At 37.7% G+C, this 20,807-nt stretch overlaps 1 long non-coding RNA gene across 1 annotated transcript; it reads left to right on the top strand.

Annotated features, from left to right (window-relative positions):
* Positions 1-1,627: 1,627 nt before the first annotated feature.
* Positions 1,628-19,609, top strand: LOC138855525 (uncharacterized). The gene is made up of 2 exons (XR_011394763.1): positions 1,628-8,248; positions 8,921-19,609. It is a non-coding gene; the product is annotated as an uncharacterized lncRNA (long non-coding RNA).
* Positions 19,610-20,807: the final 1,198 nt, after the last annotated feature.

The following is a 20,807-nucleotide window of genomic DNA, read 5'->3' as shown; positions in this document are numbered from 1 at the left end:
AGTGGGAGAGGCACTGTCAAGAAATTTTAATGAAAATAAGAAAAAATTTTGGAGTGAGTTAAACAAGTTAAGAAAGCCTAGGGAAAATATGGATTTGTCAGTTAAAAACAGAGTAGGGGAGTTAGTAGATGGGGAGATGGAGGTATTGGGAAGATGGCGAGAATATTTTGAGGAACTTTTAAATGTTAAGGAAGAAACAGAGGCAGTAATTTCATGCACTGGTCAGGGAGGTATACCATCTTTTAGGAGTGAAGAAGAGCAGAATGTAAGTGTGGGGGAGGTACGTGAGGCATTACGTAAAATGAAAGGGGGTAAAGCAGCTGGAACTGATGGGATCATGACAGAAATGTTAAAAGCAGGGGGGGATATAGTGTTGGAGTGGTTGGTACTTTTGTTTAATAAATGTATGAAAGAGGGGAAGGTACCTAGGGATTGGCAGAGAGCATGTATAGTCCCTTTATATAAAGGGAAAGGGGACAAAAGAGACTGTAAAAATTATAGAGGAATAAGCTTACTGAGTATACCAGGAAAAGTGTACGGTAGGGTTATAATTGAAAGAATTAGAGGTAAGACAGAATGTAGGATTGCGGATGAGCAAGGAGGTTTTAGAGTGGGTAGGGGATGTGTAGATCAGGTGTTTACATTGAAGCATATATGTGAACAGTATTTAGATAAAGATAGGGAAGTTTTTATTGCATTTATGGATTTAGAAAAGGCATATGATAGAGTGGATAGAGGAGCAATGTGGCAGATGTTGCAAGTATATGGAATAGGTGGTAAGTTATTAAATGCTGTAAAGAGTTTTTATGAGGATAGTGAGGCTCAGGTTAGGGTGTGTAGAAGAGAGGGAGACTACTTCCCGGTAAAAGTAGGTCTTAGACAGGGATGTGTAATGTCACCATGGTTGTTTAATATATTTATAGATGGGGTTGTAAAGGAAGTAAATGCTAGGGTGTTTGGGAGAGGGGTGGGATTAAATTATGGGGAATCAAATTCAAAATGGGAATTGACACAGTTACTTTTTGCTGATGATACTGTGCTTATGGGAGATTCTAAAGAAAAATTGCAAAGGTTAGTGGATGAGTTTGGGAATGTGTGTAAAGGTAGAAAGTTGAAAGTGAACATAGAAAAGAGTAAGGTGATGAGGGTGTCAAATGATTTAGATAAAGAAAAATTGGATATCAAATTGGGGAGGAGGAGTATGGAAGAAGTGAATGTTTTCAGATACTTGGGAGTTGACGTGTCGGCGGATGGATTTATGAAGGATGAGGTTAATCATAGAATTGATGAGGGAAAAAAGGTGAGTGGTGCGTTGAGGTATATGTGGAGTCAAAAAACGTTATCTATGGAGGCAAAGAAGGGAATGTATGAAAGTATAGTAGTACCAACACTCTTATATGGGTGTGAAGCTTGGGTGGTAAATGCAGCAGCGAGGAGACGGTTGGAGGCAGCGGAGATGTCCTGTTTAAGGGCAATGTGTGGTGTAAATATTATGCAGAAAATTCGGAGTGTGGAAATTAGGAGAAGGTGTGGAGTTAATAAAAGTATTAGTCAGAGGGCAGAAGAGGGGTTGTTGAGGTGGTTTGGTCATTTAGAGAGAATGGATCACAGTAGAATGACATGGAAAGCATATAAATCTATAGGGGAAGGAAGGCGGGGTAGGGGTCGTCCTCGAAAGGGTTGGAGAGAGGGGGTAAAGGAGGTTTTGTGGGTAAGGGGCTTGGACTTCCAGCAAGCGTGCGTGAGCGTGTTAGATAGGAGTGAATGGAGACGAATGGTACTTGGGACCTGACGATCTGTTGGAGTGTGAGCAGGGTAATATTTAGTGAAGGGATTCAGGGAAACCGGTTATTTTCATATAGTCGGACTTGAGTCCTGGAAATGGGAAGTACAATGCCTGCACTTTAAAGGAGGGGTTTGGGATATTGGCAGTTTGGAGGGATATGTTGTGTATCTTTATATGTTTAAGCTTCTAGACTGTTGTATTCTGAGCACCTCTGCAAAAACAGTGATAATGTGCGAGTGTGGTGAAAGTGTTGAATGATGATGAAAGTATTTTCTTTTTGGGGATTTTCTTTCTTTTTTGGGTCACCCTGCCTCGGTGGGAGACGGCCGACTTTTTAAAAAAAAAAAAAAAAAAAAAAAAAAAAAAACATGTACACATTGTTACTCCATCCTGGCACTGAAGCAACAATGTTAGTAATGATGATTATGTGTACATGATCCATATTATTACTTGTGAGGCTACATATACAGGAGGGCCCTGTATATACAGCACTTATTTTCAGTGTTCCACATTTTTATTGGCTTTCAATTGAGCCAGTGAGAATCTCAGTGGGTGGAACATAATGACCAGTGGCTCAACTTGAAGTTAACAAAAGCATGGAACACCAAAAGATGCTGTTGTATATACGAGTCCCTCCTATACACAGTGGTGGCTCGTAGCGCCAGTAATACCTATACTATCATACCACATCAAACTTCTATTTTCAATCATTTTTTTTATCTCGTTTCAACAAAAAAAAAAAAAATAAAAAATTCGCTTATAAATTAAATACGTTGAAAACAACATACAGCAGATTTTTCCTGTAATATATTTGTCATTTGCAAATTATTTTAGCATAAGGTTGATGAAGTTATACGTCTGGCAGTGAGCATCTGGGGGGACTGCAGCTCAGCAGCTCCTATGGACAAGCCACCACTGTCTATACACACAAATTGCACTCACATACACAGTCAACAGTGACTCTGGAAACAGACTTCATATTGAAGGGAGTTCAAAGGTAAATAAAACAATTACTGAACATCATTCAGAAGAGGTGGGACCAAGAGCTAGAACATACCCTTCCTCTTCAGATAGATAATTACACTCCATTTACTCTTATCATTTTTCAGCACCAATGTTTTTCAATAGTCATCTTACGCAAGTTGTTAGTTGTGCAATATTTTGTTTTTTTTTTAGCCTGTTTAATGTTACGAAGTCATAACTTTTATAACAGATTTTCAAAATTATTTTTGACTTGTTCGCATGAGAATTTAGAAGTCTACTTTTATGCAGTTTTTTATTAGATTTAACTCTTAAACTGTCCAAACGTAGTTCTACGTTTTTTCAACATTTGAAAGTATGTAAAGAAAGTAGATCCTTTTTTTTTTTTTTTACATTTGAAAACGTGTAAAAAAACTTTGATCTACGTTTTTTTTTTGTTTGAAAATATGTAAAAAAAACGTAGATCTACTTTTGGAGCACTACGCATGTGAACGTAGATCTGCTTGGACAGTTTAAGGGTTAACATAACGTTAAGGTAATGTGCAGAGTGAAATGAGTGAAATATTTAGGGTATATATATCAAGTATGTATGGATAGATTGTATACAAAGGTGTATGGAGAGTGTATACAGTGGACCCCCGCATAACGATCACCTCCGAATGCGACCAATTATGTAAGTGTATTTATGTAAGTGCGTTTGTACGTGTATGTTTGGGGGTCTGAAATGGACTAATCTACTTCACCACAGTATTCCTTATGGGAACAAATTCGGTCAGTACTGGCACCTGAACATACTTCTGGAGTGAAAAAATATCGTTAACCGGGGCTCCACTGTACAGGTGTTTCTCTGCATGGAGAGAGGAGTAGATGGAAGTATTATATGACAAGAAATAAATGTTTTATCTTTTATGTCTGTGTATATTGGCATGTCTAGATGTACTGCTTGTGTGTGTGTGTGAACGTGTGTGTAAGTAAGTACTCACCTATGTGTGGTTGCAGGGGTTTGAGTGTGTCTCGACTGCATGTATACATGCCCTTGTGTGTGTGAACATGAGCATGTATACATGCTCATGTGAACAAGTGTGTGTATACATGCACATATGTGATTGTGCTTGTGTGTGTTCTCTTCTGTGTGTGGTTGAAGGGGTCGAATCACATGTCTATGTACACATTCGTGTGTGCTTGGGAGTGTGTACACAGCATGTATACATGCATTTGTGAGTGTAAATGTGTGTACACAACATGTATACATGCATTTGTGAGTGTAAATATGTGTACACAATATGTATACATCCATTTGTGGGTGTAAATGTGTGTACACAACATGTATACATAAATTTGTGAGTGTAAATGTGTGTACACATGTACACATCCATTTGTGAGTATAAATGTGTGTACACATATACACATCCATTTGTGAGTATGTGTGTACACATGTACACATCCATTTGTGAGTGTAAATGTGTGTACATATGTATTTGGATATGTGAGCATGAGCAGGTATATAGAACATGTATCTAAAAAGTTATAAGTCATTTGAGATATTTAATCTTGGGTAATATTGATAATGAGTTAGGAAAATATTTTTTTAGTGGGTTTGGGTTTGAGAAGGACCTGCCAAGTATGGGCCAGGAAGACAATCCTTCCAATTGAAATTTGTGACGAGATTTTGAAAGTGTGTTGCTGTAGATCCTTAATTAATGTGGTACTTAGTAATCCTTGGCCTGACAAGGTGATGGAAAAGTGATATTAAATCTTTGAGATAGAGAGATTAGTTTAAGATAGCTTTAAGAGAGAGAGAGAGAGAGATTGTGATATTTCTTTTGAGACAAGATGGAATGCAATTGCAAATGATAGACATATTGATCTAGTATAATATCTAATTTTAACAAACTCTTCGTTTGTGTAACCGGCCTCTTCCTCTTTGTACTTTCTCCCATGTACTTATAATAGTTATAATACACAGCAGTCAGTTATGAGATTGATCTTCGGAAGATTGGTTAATGGGGTTTAAAACCTATCAACTACATGAGGCTCTTTAAGGCTGTATGTGGAGAGAGAGAGAGAGAGAGAGAGAGAGAGAGAAGTAGAGGGAGAAAGAGAGAGAGAGAGAGAGAAGTAGAGGGAGAGAGAGGGGTAGAGGTAGAAAGAGAGGTAGAGAGAGAGAGAGGGGTAGAGGTAGAAAGAGAAGGAGAGAGAGAAGGGTAGAGGTAGAAAGAGAAGGAGAGAGAGAGGGGTAGAGGTTGAAAGAGAAGTGGAGAGAGAGAGAGAGAGAGAGGGGGATAGAGATAGAGAAGTGGAGAGAGAGAGAGAGGGGATAGAGGTAGAGAGAGAGGGGTAGAGGTAGAAGTGAATCTAGTAAACACTGCAGTAAACACTTACACAAATCACAGCTACACTTGTGTGATCAATGTTTCAATCACAACGTGTTCCATGTATTAATGTATAATATTGTAAATAACACTGTACATGTACTTTGAATTCTGTTAAAAGTTTTGGGGCCACAATAAAAATTCATGGTCAAATAGGAAACTAAAAATGTGACATTAATTAGAAACTGGTATTCAGGGAAAACTTTTGTATTGACAAAAACACGTTTAGTAAACACATTAAGGCGTACTGGCCAGGCTGCAGCAGCGACCACAACAGTTCTTCTGGGAGTTTGGAGGGAAATATTATATCTCTTTATATATGCTTCTAAACCGTTGTATCTGGGCACCTCTGCAAAGACACTTATTATGTGTGAGTGAAGTGTTAGTGTTGAATGATTATGAAAGTATTTTCATTTTGTTTTTTTCTTTTTGGGTCGCCCTGCCTCGGTGGGAGACGGCTGACATTAAAAAAAAATGAATGTTTTATTGAAGTGTAACTAGTTCTAATGTGTATATGATAATTATGTAATGTAATGGAAACTGAGGTTACAGCCTGATAACACAAATTTTTTTTTCAATGAACCGGCTGCATCCCACTGAGGCAGGGTGACCTAAAGAGAAAAAAAATTTGTCTTTTTAAATTTAGTAATTTATACAGGAGAAGGAGTTACTAGCCCCTTGCTCCCGGCATTTTAGTCACCTCTTAGGACACGCACGACTTACAGAGGAAGAATTCTGTTCCATTTCCCCATGGTAATACAAAAAATATTTGATATAATTGTATCTGTTTGACTTAAAAAAACTCCGCTTAGCTATTGATTAAATACTCGAGTCAGAAGTCTAGTCAGTCATGATTACTTAAAATAAATTTTGTGTGATTTGTGATCTCCATATTAATTGTTTTTGAAAAAAGTTTACCGGAATATGGAATGGGAAGTAACAGTTGAGGATGGTGAGTGGAAAACTTTAATGGAAATGTTTAAAATAGCATAGATTTATATTACACAGTGTTTTCTCACGGTATTTATTTTCTTTTTATACAGTGGAACCTCGGTTTTCGTATACTCTAGTTTGCACGTAAAACTATAGTTATTCTCTATGAAATGTATTTTTTGTTAATATTTTTGGGTGTCTGGAACGGATTAATTGGATTTACATTATTTCTTATGGGAAATATTGCTTCAGTTTTCGTGCGATTCGATTTATTGTTAGACTTTTTCGAACAGATTAATCATGAAAACCGAGGTTCCATTGTATATATATATGTACACTTACTTCTTGCTGTAATATTGCAAATTGTTTCACCCTTAAACTGTCCAAACATAGATCTACATTTGATTTTTACATGGTTTCTTGTGTAAAAAAAACATAGATCTACGTTCGGAACTCTATACGCATGAACATAGATCTACATTTGGACAGTTTAAAGGTTAAATAATTTTATTTCACTGGCTTCAAGCATCGTAATGAGGCCGTGTCTGTTTTTAGGATGAGTCGAGTCTTGTCTGGATGGTGTCTTCCTTCTTAGATGAGCTCTTGTTTTAGATGGGAGTCTTGTGTGTAGCATTTGATTATCTTTATTGTGCAAATGTTATGCCAGCCTGTGACTTCATTAGTCCAGTACGGGGAAGAATGGTGGAAAACAAGGAGGAGTTTGAGGTAGTCAGTCCCTCAACCTGGAGATGATGTGTAGTCAATGAGTCATGATAAAAGTACAGCATATACACATACACTATACTTTTGTCAAGATTTATAGACTGAATATATCTACTCTGGGCTGAGGGACAAATTACCCCAATTTCCTTATTTTCCACTGTTCCTCTCTGTACTGGACTGAAGAAGTCACTGGCTGGCAGATGTCCACACAGTAAAGATACAAATATTACATCAGCTTGTCTATTTTCTAAACCATTTACAAAATATATCAGGTCTCTTTATTTTTAAACGAGGTCTTGTCTTTCACTAATAAATTTTTGTCTGTCCTCTCCTGGTGCTATCTAGGTTACGGTATTTGGTGTTTATTTTAAGAAAGTTTGATAGATATGGATACTAGTTGTAAGTCTATGATAGTGGAAGAGTATTTACATGTACTTATACAGATGTCTGTTATATGTGTGGTACTACATATATATATACAGAGGAACCTCAAAAATCGAACTGCTTCCAACACAACCAATTATGTAAGTGTATTTTTGTAAGTGCTTTTATAAGTGTATTTTTGAGGGTCTGAAATGGACTAATCTAATTTACATTATTCCTGATGGGAATAAATTCATTCGGTAAAGGCACTTGAACAGCCTTCTGGACCGAAAAAAAGTTCGATATTTGAGGTACCACTGTATATGTGTAAATCTGATTTGTGACGTTAAATCCTAATTCTTTTTGGATGCTAGTGCAGAAAGTTCCTCTTATTGGCATAAGTACTCGATTAGTTTTAAGGTGAAAATCATAATCCTTTCAGTATACTGTGCACAAGTTACTATTATAATTAATAACATGTATGAGATTCAGAGTTGCAAGTTATTATACAGATAAATTGTATATGATAAAAGTTGCAGTATGGTGGTGTGAATAAGAAGATTATGAATGAAATGTAATGTGGAGATGTGATTGTGTGGTGGACTGTTATCAAGGCATGAGTGTGAGGTATGTTGTGAGTGTCGGCAGCAAGGTAGAGGCTGTGAGAGGTGGGGTAATGGCAGAAGTCGGTATGTTGTGAGTGTCAGCAGCAAGGTAGAGGCTGTGAGAGGTAGGGTAATGGCAGAAGTCAGTATGTTGTGAGTGTCAGCAGCAAGGTAGAGGCTGTGATAGGTAGGGTAATGGCAGAAGTCAGTATGTTGTGAGTGTCGGCAGCAAGGTAGAGGCTGTGAGAGGTGGGGTAATGGCAGAAGTCAGCATGTTGTGAGTGTCAGCAGCAAGGTAGAGGCTGTGAGAGGTAGGGTAGCAGCAGAAGTCAGCACACATCATGGATGTTGTGAAGATTAGGGCATTGAACAGTGTACTTGCCGAGAAAAGTACCAACGGCAGCAAAGCCAGTAATGAATCTAACGTCTAGAAGACTAAAAAGAAGAAAATAGAGGACAATTGATTGGGCAGACAAGGACGGACTGTTTAAAAATAAGGTCCAGAATGAACAATGCAGACATTCCTGGCTCTAAAATAAAATTTTCTTTGTTCATCAGTCACGTCTCCAGGCCCCTCTGATATTACTCTTGCTTTCTATTTTGAATTTTTATTCAAACAAAAAATATTAGACTTACTATTATGCAGACTACTGCAATGCTGTAATAACTGTATAAATAACATCAACCCATTCATGACTGCATATTAGAATGGCTAGTTGGACATTTATTGGACAATGGCATCATTTGTTTACTTTTGAACATTGGCAAAAATCAAACATTTCCCCTACTTTGAGCTCCATTTCTAGGTTCTTTTTATAGTAAAATCAATCAAAATCACCTCTATTTCTGTAATATGTTTTCCATTCTATCAAATGAGACCAAGAAAACGAGAATACAACCATAAATACTATACGAAAATAGACCACAAAGTCGGCATTTTAATTAAAAAAAACGGTCGGAGTTTTTTTTTTCTCATTATGCACTGCGTGCTCCAGGATTTTTTTTATATGGTGCACACTGACCACACAGACCCATTCTCTCACATGTGGGCCTACCAGCTTTCTCCTGCTTGATTTGAAGCCGCTAGAATTTATGAGTATATATACGTCAAACACGGCACCTCGTAAAACGTATATATACGGCCGCGACAGTCAAAGGGTTAAACAGTGAGAGAGACAAATATGTATTTGGGGATACAGATGGAAGTTAGACACAGATGAGCCACAGGGTCTTAGGAACCATTTCTTTAGTCTTGGAGTGAGTGGTAAGTGGAATGACTTCACTGTTGGAGGCAGACTTCATACAGAGTCTCAAGAGTAGGTAGGACAGGACCTATGAGGCTAGGAGGGAGTGAATCTGACAAGTGGCAAGTGGAGCCAGCAGCTGAGACTGTAATAACAAATAGGCGAGTACAGAGCATTCTAATGCTACTTCTCGAGCTATTTAATTACAAATACATAGTTACGGACTTACGTTAAATAACCTAGAAACTTGTTAAACGTTTTGAAGATCTGAAATTTTTTTAAGATTTTTTTTTATAATTCTTCATGTACTGATAATTTTTGCCTTGTAGGTTTAGTATAAGGATATTTAACTTAGAAATGTATTTTTTTTTTAGAGGAATGCATGGAAAAGAGATACAGGATTTTTTAATGTATTGACTATAGGTTTTTGAGTACAATAACTCTCTCTTATTTCTATTACATAATAATATATTATTTTTTATATTATTAATTGTTCTTCACAGTGTAGGAGGTCAAAGTATATTTTGAAACTTGACTTGGTTATAATTAGTTAAGTGTCAACAGTAATGTAGTTAGGTTAGGTAAAGTTTGTCGGGAAACGGGACAAGTGTTTCCTGACGCGAGTCTTAGTCAGATGATGGCCTACAATTGGAGCTTTTGGTCATTTGACCGAGGCCTTCCACTGGCTTACCCCTCCACCCCTTTAGAAATTATGGTTATGATTATAACCATTTATATCTTTTCAATAGTGAAGTAGAGAAAAACAAGCTTTGTTGCATCATGACATAAAGCTCAACACAGAGCTTTATGTCATGATGGAAGTTTTTCTGTTATATGTCTCATGGTCAAGCTTCACTTACTAAAGCTTCAACAACATGTGTCTTTATTTAAAAGTTTAGTTCACTTCTGTATAACACAAAATCCACTGCACAAATTGTTCTTTTATCTCCTTTACCTCCAATGTTTATTGTAATATAAATTGTGTGTACGATGCTATATTAGGTGTTCGGTAGAATACTTTAGCGCTTTTTCCATTTTTTTTTTCATATATATAATTTTGATTTAATGGACTCTCAAACAACCCCCCTCCCCATTAGTTCATTATATCTAGGGTTTACTGTTTTTTTATAAGCTCCGTCTTTCTCTTGCTTAGTTTTGTATTACTATGATGTGTATAAGTGTATCAGCTTCTGTCCTTGAAGTTCTGTTTTTCTTTAAAGTTGAATTTTTGTGTTTTATTCTTTATAGCTCAATAATTGATAGTAGTGTTAACTTTGTGGATCATCACTGTCAGTATGTACACCTACCATCCGACTTAGGACCTGCTCGACTTATGACCACTCGACTTACGACCGTGTTTTTTATGCCAAATTTCTGGGAAATAAACAAGTATTTGTGTTGTACACAGTGTTTATCCTAAACCTTACAGTATAAAATACAGTACTAACAACATAAAAAGTAAAGTAAAACATGAAATACCAAAATAAAACAATAAAATAGTCATTACAAAAATATTTTGTTGATATTCAGTAGTAAAGTTCGACTTACGACCATTTCGACTTACGACCGGTTTCTCGGAACCGAACTCGGTCGTAAGTCGGATGGTAGGTGTATTTACTTGCTAATAAGTTCATTGGTTCCAAGGCAAGTGCTCAATATTGAACTACTTTCGTAAATGCTCAACAAATTCTTCTCTTTACATTGTAATATACAACTTATTATGGATAAGTAAGTTACACATGCAGCAGTCAGGTATCATAATTCTGAAACGTTTCACTGACACAGTAGACTTCTTCAGTCAAGTACAGAAGAGTTAGCAGAAGGATTAGAGATGTGAAGACAATGTACATCGTCTGATTACGTATAATCAGTCCATCACCTTTGAAGATATAGTTTTGTGGTGGTCAGTCCTTCAGCCTGAAGAAAAGTTTAGTTCTGGAACAGTGTTCCAGACTATGGAATAAAGATACCTAACATGTGTCTTGCTTATCAACCTGTCGGTACTGTATACTATTTTCATATTTACAACTAATTATTGTTTGTTATTACAGTTCACACCAAGACTAAGCTTCACCAAAGTCTTGTGTGCTTACACATTGTGTGTTAAGGAGGAACTCGTGTTCTGAATTTCAGTGAGAAGAGGGTAGGGAAGGTAGGATCCCCAGCTCTATATGTACGTCATTGATAACAGGCCCCTGGCTCATCACCTTACATAGATAACACTTAAAGTTGTTGTGTGAGCACACACACAGGGAACCAGGCGCCTGGGAGGAGGATCAAATCTCCAGTGTTTCACAACACTGGTGAGGGAGGTCAGGGATCCAGGCGCCTGGGAGGAGGATCAAATCTCCAGTGTTTCACAACACTGGTGAGGGAGGTCAGGGATCCAGGCGCCTGGGAGGAGGATCAAATCTCCAGTGTTTCACAACACTGGTGAGGGAGGTCAGGGATCCAGGCACCTGGGAGGAGGATCAAATCTCCAGTGTTTCACAACACTGGTGAGGGAGGTCAGGGATCCAGGCACCTGGGAGGAGGATCAGCCTCCGATGTTACTTTATTACAAAATATAGATATGCCTTTTATTTACTGTATTTAAGATTACAGTATTTGTAACAAAGAGGAATAATTGATGAATAGTGATAAGTAGTGTAACTATTATATTTTACAAGGTTACAATATCGTTATCCTTAAATTATTTTTCTACGTATTTCAATTATTTGCCAATACTAACAACATAATCTTAGTAGCTTTATTTTTTCATACTAATAACATCAATGTACACATTAATTTTGCTTATTATGCATTTAAATAGAAAACATTCATGTTATACGTTTATAGAAATAATCAAAGGTTCATGAGTTAAAACGCTATAAACGCATTAGGAAAATATACTATAACAGCTCTTAAGATACTGTATTTACTGCAGCTGCGTTTACTAACCAAGAGCTTTGTCAAGACAAGACCAATAATATATGTACAGTGGTACCTCGGGATACAAACAGCTCAAAACCCGAACAGTTAAGTAAGCGTATTTATGTCAGTGCTTTTGTAAGTGTATTTTGGGGGGTCTGAAATAGATTAATATAATTTATATTATTCCTTTTGCGAACAAATTCGTTCAGTATTGGCACTCGAACAGCATTCTGGAATGAACTCTAAGTTCGTATCCCAAGGTGCCACTGTACCTTTTTTTTTTAACACACCAGCTGTCTCCCACTGAGGCAGGGTGACCTAAAAGGAAAAACAAAAGTTTTTGTTTTTACATTTAGTAATTTGTACAGGAGAAGGGGTTACTAGCATCTTGCTTCTGGCATTTTAGTTGCCTCTTATGACACATATAACATGTTGTTATTGTTAATTTGTGCTAAACCCTAAGGGTTATACAGTGCTGCAGGGACTGATGTATGAAATTAATAATGTGTGAAGATCAGGAGTGAGTGAGGGATAGAGTTACGCAACATTATGGGTTAGTGGCGGGAGAGTTAGTGCCAGAGTAAAATTGAAATCCAAGTTGGTGCAGTGTATTAGTTTGCATTAACAAGGTGGCCCGGTGGCCCGATGGCCTGGTGGCTAAAGCTCCCGCTTCACACACGGAGGGCCCGGGTTCGATTCCCGGCGGGTGGAAACATTCCGACACGTTTCCTTACACCTATTGTCCTGTTCACCTAGCAGCAAATAGGTACCTGGGTGTTAGTCGACTGGTGTGGGTCGCATCCTGGGGGACAAGATTAAGGACCCCAATGGAAATAAGTTAGACAGTCCTCGATGACGCACTGACTTTCTTGGGTTATCCTGGGTGGCTAACCCTCCGGGGTTAAAAATCCGAACGAAATCTTATCTTATCTTATCTTAAAACTTCACAATTGGGACTTGGAAAACTTCTCTACATACGCAGAGTATTTTATGAATACAATTGAAAAAAGTTCATCCAAAATTTAATAGTGTGTACTTTGAAGACCGTTCTTGCTACTGTGTATAAAAATACAAGAGAGGTTACTGTATAAACAACGTATATCTGTACTGGTCACATTGCACCACTCTACCAGAATTATCAGGTCACTCTAACATATCATGATGGATTTTGTATACAGCATATGTTAATGAGAGAGGAGAAAAACGAGGAAGAACGGTAGTCTCTGTACTTCAACCTCCAGCTGAGGTCCTCTTCAGTACAAAGCAGTGAGGAGAGTGCACAGGTATATATATTTGTGTTAATGTCTCTTTCTCACCAGGAATCAGTACATGAATAACAACTATCAAGAAACACGAGAGTAATGATGAACGTATATTGAATGTAGGTACAAGTTTTACCTACCATCTTGCATGTTTATGTAAAGCCTTTAACAGGCTTCCATTTTAAGTTGGGTGATGCTACTTAAAATTTATCTTTAGGGTTATTACACATATATTGAACTGCCAGTACACAAATCACATAAATGTGGAGGTACAGAGGAATGATGTTTGATACGTGCAGATGGGTTGTTGCACTACATGCATAGTGAGGTAGTGAGTTCAAGGGTAACAGTGCATATGTTAAGGTTAGAGCAATTAATATCAATCTTTCCAACTAAATCGGCTGATCTTATCTAAATATCACTACACAGGGCTCTGGTGGCCTGGTGGTTAACGCTCTCGCTTCACACGGTGAGGGCCTGGGTTCGATTCCCAGCCAGAGTAGAAACATTGGACGTGTTTCTTTCCACCTGTTGTCTATGTTCCCCATCAGTAAAATGGGTACCTGGGTGTTAGTCGACTGGTGTGGGTCGCATCCTGGGACACTGACCTAAGGAGGCCTGGTCACAGACCGGGCCGCGGGGGCGTTGACCCCCGGAACTCTCTCCAGATAAACTCCAGATAAACACCACAAAACTGATATGTTTTTTTTTTTTTTTTTTTTTTTTTTTTTTTTTTTTTTTTTTTTTTTTTTTTTTTTTTTTTTTTTTTCATATATCATCAGTGAGATGGGAAACATCTTTAGTTGTTACCCCCCAACTTAACATGCACATAACACGCTACTTGAGCACATGTCTTCATGCTTTACCAAAATTACCGCCCATACAACGCTCCCATGAGTAACTACACTTAACACGAATACACGGAAACTAGTAGAAGCAGAGCAGAGAACACTGGACCACACAGCCAGGTTAGGTAAGGTTTGTCAGGAAACAGGACAAGTGTTTCCTGACGTGGGTCTTAGATGATGACCCTCCGTTGGAACTTTTGGTCATCTGACCAAGGCCTTCAGCTGGCTTACCCCTCCACCCCTTAGAAAATTATGGTCAGTTATAACATTTTTAACACAGCCAGATGGAGTATATTTCTGAACAACTTTCATGCCATCACATATACTCTTATATTCCACTGTGGTGCACAAAATCAATGACCAAGTCTGTGGGGAAGTTTTTTAAGATGTGTCTTGGAGGACTCTCATGGAACCTGTTTATGTCCATAAGCCCTTCCCTCTTTTTTTATTTCTTCGTAGACTGATTATATAGCATTTGTAATTTTGATTTCACTGTGAAAAGCAAAAAAACCTGTACATAGTGTGTGGTCATCGTCAACTTTAATTATCTCGTGATTTATTGACCATTGAAATTGACTTCAAATATTTTATATTACACACTAATGTCAAGCATATAGAGTATGTTTTTAAAGTCATGATAACCATATTTTATAGCTTATTGTGCTTAGTTATTTTAAGCGTCTTATTTTCAGATTTGTTTGTATGCTATGCAAGAAATATTGATGTTTTCAGAAGTCATAATTGATCTTGTCTAGTCCGTGGCACAGTCCTCATAGAGCGCAAATAATATTTCTTATTAAAACATAATGTTTCATTGTGTATAATTAAGCTTTATTTGCGATGCCAGTAGCTTTAGCTATCTTTTTATACTAGCGACAGCTTTATTATACTTGTATGTACCGACATGTATGTGAAATGTGTAGGTTTTTCGTGTATGTACATTGTATAGCTTTACAGTGTATGTACTTTCTTAAACTTTGCAATACAGCCTCTCCTCACTTACCAACGTACTTGTTTACCAACGACTCGGTCTTACAATGAGCTCTCTAACCAGTATTCATACCTACATAATTTATATTAGAGCTGATTTCCTCTATTCTGTTTATGACAGTATACAGTACACTACTGTATAAACATTAAAAATATACCAGAAATGTTATAAATGGTGCAAAGGTGACATTAAAACAATATCAAAGATGGTGACACAAACCCACTACCATTATAGTATGCTCCTCACTTAGTGACGAATTCGTTTACCGATGTGGTCTTAGGAACGCAACTCCGTTGTTAAGTGAGGAGAGGCTGCATACGTACATTGTGTAGGTTTTTAATGTGCATCTTTATTCTGTATATTTTAATGTGTATGTGTATTGTATAGATTTACAATGTGTTTGTGCATTGTATAGGTTTTTAATGTCTATGCACATTGTGTAGGTTTTTAATGTGTATGTGCATTGTGTAGGTTTTAATATGTTCACAAATTGTCTGTTGCTAATGTGTGACTGTGTTATGAAAGTTTAAACTGTGTGTGTATGTGTGTGTGCGCGTGCCGTGTGTGTGTGTGCGCTCCATGTATGTGTGTGTGCCGTGTGTGTCCATTCTGTAGGTTTTTAATGTGCGTGCGAATTATATCTGTTGCTAATGTGTGTATGCATTATGGAAGTTTTTAATGTGTACATGCGTTGCCATTTTTTGTGTGGTGTCATCCTGGGTTGGTAACAGGGTTGCTACTTCACTGCCATATATAATTGAGTCATTTTTTGTGCAATACTATCAATGCGTTCATAAAAAAAAAAAAAAGATGAATGGATTTCTGAAGATTACATGAAAGTATTCGTACCATATTGCGTCGATAGTACGTATATCAACATTGTTAAGTGTGGGCGTAGTGGTTAGTTAAATTAGTTGAAATTTTGGATGCAGGTTTACTGATTTGTTTTTGATGGTCATTGTAATTGTGGTGTGTGTGCTAGCAGCATTAATTATGTAGAGGGACTTATGATTATTATCTAGATTACAGAAATTATTGGTTGTCTGCACTAGTTAGACACCAGCATTGCTGAAGTGTAAGAGAAAGAGTGAACTTGTCTTCAGCATCAGTGTTTATCTCGTCAAGTTGGGCTGCGGAGAACATCACAGTGGATGATGCTGTGAGTACAGTAAACCCTTGAGATAAGGGACTTTTAAAATGGTAAAATCTGCTTATTGTGGTACATTGTACATTGTGCACACTACTAGGTAGAGTACCGAAGTACATTTTTTGCTATTTTTTCAACGTTATTCTGATTTAACGAACACTGACAATCCCCACTATTAATCCGTTATATCAAGGGTTCACTGTACATCATAATCCGGTATGTTGAGAGAATAAAAACAACTAATCTTGCTCTTGCGAAAATGTGTGACTATAAAACATTAATTATAATAATAATTATTACAGCTGATTATTACACTTATAGGCAACATCATGGGCAGAATTATTCCATATATCACCACATGAATTTTTATTGTTTAGTGTATTAAAAATTTCATTATTGTATTCCTGGAGAAGTGCTAAACCCATATGTGATATACAGTTCTTGAAGCATGGGAGTTAATTAGGTTGTGATCAGAGAAAGCAGAGTAGTTAGCTCCATATCCTTTGATCAAGAACCCTACGCTAGCATCCCTTGAAGGGAAAGATCATTTATAATATGCATTCTATAGTAACTGACCATTGTTGTTCCTCTGTAGATGGGTATATGTAGTAATAATGATAATCTTTATTTCTACAATACATGATACAGCTATTACAGACATCATTGGCACAATACATAGAAAAATCTCTGGTTATGCAGAGCATTTCCCATATCTTAGGTAAATCTTGTCCCCAGGATGCAACCCACAACAGTTGTCTAACACCCAGGTATCTACTTACTGCTAGGCGAATAGGGGCAGCAGATGTCAGGAAACATGCCCAATGTTTCACCCGTGCTGGGATTGATCCCCGGACCCTCGGTGTGTGAGCTGAGGATGCTGTCAGCCAGGCTACACACATCACAAGACACTGACTCCTGTGAGTTCAACACTTCCCAGTGAATGTATTGAAAAGATTACAAATCTTATACAATACCAGAGTCAATTGCAGAGAACTTTTCACTTGTACAATCTTTTTGATTAAGTTCTAGTAAGCAGTGTGTTATGTTCATCTTGGCAGGCACTAAGTCAAAAGTACAATTAACCCTTAAACTGTCCTAACGTAGATCTACGTTCACTCGTGTAGCGCTCCGAACGTAGATCTACATTTTATTTTGTGCGCCTTCAGATGTAAAAATAAAACGTAGATCTACGTTCGGAGCGCTACAAGAGTGAACGTAGATCTATGTTTGGACAGTTTAAGGGTTAATGAAACACTGCAGTAATTAGAACTTTTGTAAGTTTGCTGGCAGGGCGAGTCTTGAAGTCATCTTCGTAATGGTGTTCACATGTTCCTAGTACAGTAAAATGTACACTGACTGATGTTCAGCAACTTGGATATCTTGGTGTAAGTACAGGAGGGTCCTGTTTGTACACCTCTTAAGGCTAGTGACCCCAAATGATAAGCGAAAATCACCAGGGGGTGGAAAACAGCGTTTTTTCAACATCAAATGTGTCTAAAACACCTGATGTGTTTACACTATCGTATATTAAGTGTTCAGTACAGCTAGGCATCAAAAAACAGATAAATAACCCATCCTGCTCTCCTTTTCGTTAGTGTGACTTTGTAAATGGTCCAAGTCAGACCGAAACGTCGTCATAAGCTCCTCTCTTCTGTGTGCGGGTTATTTGTGTAAAAACAGATAAAAAAAAGTAAAAACACAGTTTACTTTAAAGAACTCAGCACAGCAAAAACAGTTATGACTGGTAAAACATGAACAAGAATGTAGATAAATGGTTCAGAGAACCAACAGGATGATGAATTAGACACTTAAGCAACACTGTTGTGCAAGTGTCAGATTTATCAAGAACAAGGATGCCAGGAATGACACATTAAGACTACTAGGCTGCAAATACAGCATAGTGGTCTAGCAGAGGCTAGATTTTGAGCACTTTCAACATAGTAGTGGTAAAGAATAAAGAGTCACAGTACCATGATTGGAACAATACACAAATAATCTGTACATAGAAAATGAAACTTGTGATGATATTTCGTGTGACTAATTAATGGTTCAAATTGGACCAAAACATCGTAATTAGTTTCATTCTCCTCTGTGCAAGTTATACGTGTAAAGTGGTGGTACTCGTCAGAGTGAAGATTGATTATTTTGCGGCTTATTAGATGCACGTTTTTTCCCATAAAATGTCTCCAAAAACTAGCCTGCGTCCTATAAACTGAAGGTCAGTGATGGTAGCTATAAGTTTGGGGTGTGGGGTGGGCTGTACCTCTCCAAGTTATGTCCAATGCTGCATCACTGAAACTAAAATAAGTCTTATAAGCCATGAAATACGGTACTAGACAGAGAGGTGAGCGTAGTGAGTAATATACTACTATCATTGCAAGCCATGGAAATAAATGTTGAGTACATTTAATATTGTTAAACTTGTAGACTTGGGCAATTACACTAGATAGTTGATGGTGTCGTAGTGGGGTCCAGCTGATGCTTGTAGATAAAGATTAAAGTGGTGGGGTCAGACAGCTGAAGCTTGTAGCTAATAAGTGGTGGGGTCCAGCAGCTAGAGCTTGGTCATTGTCACCAGCAGTGGGTGAGTGTACACAATAATAACCTGGGACACCATAAATATAGCTCAATCATATAGTTATATAAGTAATTATACACAAGCATACACAATGTACATTGTGTATTACAATGTGTATGTATACAGTATTGACAGTGTGTATATACACATATTTACTGGTAGGGGTCATACATGCTGTACACACAACATAGATATACATATCGTGAATTACAAGGTGGCGTAAATGCACAACGTATATACACTGTTGAACCCGATTTGTGTAGTTAATGTGTTTTCGAAATTGCGAATGTATGTGATGTGTCAGTACATAGTTCTCATATATTAATATGATTGTTACATGACACTGAGAATGGTTGTCACATGACTGAGAATGGTTGTCACATGACTGAGAATGGTTATTACATGACTGAGAATGGTTGTTACATGACTGAGAATGGTTGTTAAATGACTGAATGGTCATCACAGGACTGAATATTAGTTACATAACTCTGATGTTGACGAGAGAATAAGAGGAAAGCGCTGTTACGTTTTTCCATTTTACTGTAAATACCTGCCACATTTTGACTTGATTTAAAGTGCCTTTGTAAGATATGTGATAATTGGCCATTATCTGACATTTATTTAGATTCTGCTGTGTCTGCATATCACTTTTATGTCCGTGTGTGCACGCATATGCATGCGTGCGTGTGCGTAAGCATTTAACAACAACGTTGGTAATGCTAATGAGGATTCTTTAATATATTTTTAATATGAATGTTTTTTTTTTATATAGTTTACCAGATGTTTAATTATGTCTTGATATTTTAAATGTTTGGAAATGTTATATTCATTTGTATTATCCGAAATAAATCAGTCAGTCTATACGGTGTATTTTGAATGAGCCTCATGATCCATGGATCACACGGGGTTATTTTACCAGGGGTTTACCTGGAGAGAGTTCCGGGGATCAGCGCCCCCACGGCCCTGTGTGTGACCAGGCCTCATGGTGGATCAGGGCCTGATCAACCAGGCTGCTACTGCTGACCGCATGCAATCCAACGTATGAACCACAGCCCGGTTGGTCAGGTACTGACTTTAGGTGCTTGTCCAGTGCCTGCTTGAAGACAGCCAGGGGTCTATTGGTCCCCTTATGTATGCTGGGAGGCAGTTGAACAGTCTTGGGCCCCTGACACTTATTGTGTCATTTTGTTTTTTCCTCTCGTCAGTTTCCCATACAAAATGCAAATAATTTATTTTTTGTAGTTTATATGTAATAAAATAGTTAGGCACAAAACGTCACTAATTTGTGGTGCATTATGGGCTAACTAAGCCTAATCTACCTAAGACTAGACACGGATTATTAGGTACTTAAGACTAAACATGGGTTATTAGGTACTTTAGATATGAATTATTAGGTACTTAAGACTAGACACGGGTTATTAGGTGCTCAAGAGTAGACACGGGTTATTAGGTACTTTAGACACAGGGTATTAAGCAGGAGTTTTTAAATATATAAAAAAGAGAAGTAGCTAAATGTATAATAGTAAAAATTTAAGTATGTATTAATACTCTGAAGTGTTTCAGTGATCCCTAGTTAAGTGGAATTACTTAAGCAGTTTCAAAGTGACTCAGAGTCTTCAGTTTGTGGGATAATTGTAAGAGATGGTGAAGATACAGGAAGTTAATTAGGTTTCAGTAGAAATATAATGTAACAGGGCGAGTAATTAATTTTCTGTGGGAGTTTGAGGAAGATTGGAAGAACAGGGACAGAGTTGGATGAGCTGGTTATGTTTGGTTGGTATCTCATGGAGTGACACCCTATTCCTCTCTCTGAGGTTTGTCAGGTCCCTTTTTCGGTTCTTCACTTTCTTGTAGATTGTCTAGTTTACCGGTGAACTCGCAGGATTTACCTCCAACACCGCCGCCGCTGCCTTACTGCTCTTACCTCATGTTCCCTTCTTGCAGACGGCGCGGCCTTTGACTTACGATAACTTTTTGACTTTTTGTCAGTAACTGCTGTACTATACGAACTTTGACACATAGCGCCTAGTGTCCCTTCCAGCCCTTTTCTCCCCTCGCCTC

The sequence above is a fragment of the Cherax quadricarinatus genome, chromosome 98 (genome assembly GCF_038502225.1).
Source record: "Cherax quadricarinatus isolate ZL_2023a chromosome 98, ASM3850222v1, whole genome shotgun sequence".
NCBI lineage: Eukaryota > Metazoa > Arthropoda > Malacostraca > Decapoda > Parastacidae > Cherax > Cherax quadricarinatus.
The sequence above is the reverse complement of the archived record's forward strand: the minus strand, read 5'-3'. Positions and strand labels throughout refer to the sequence as shown.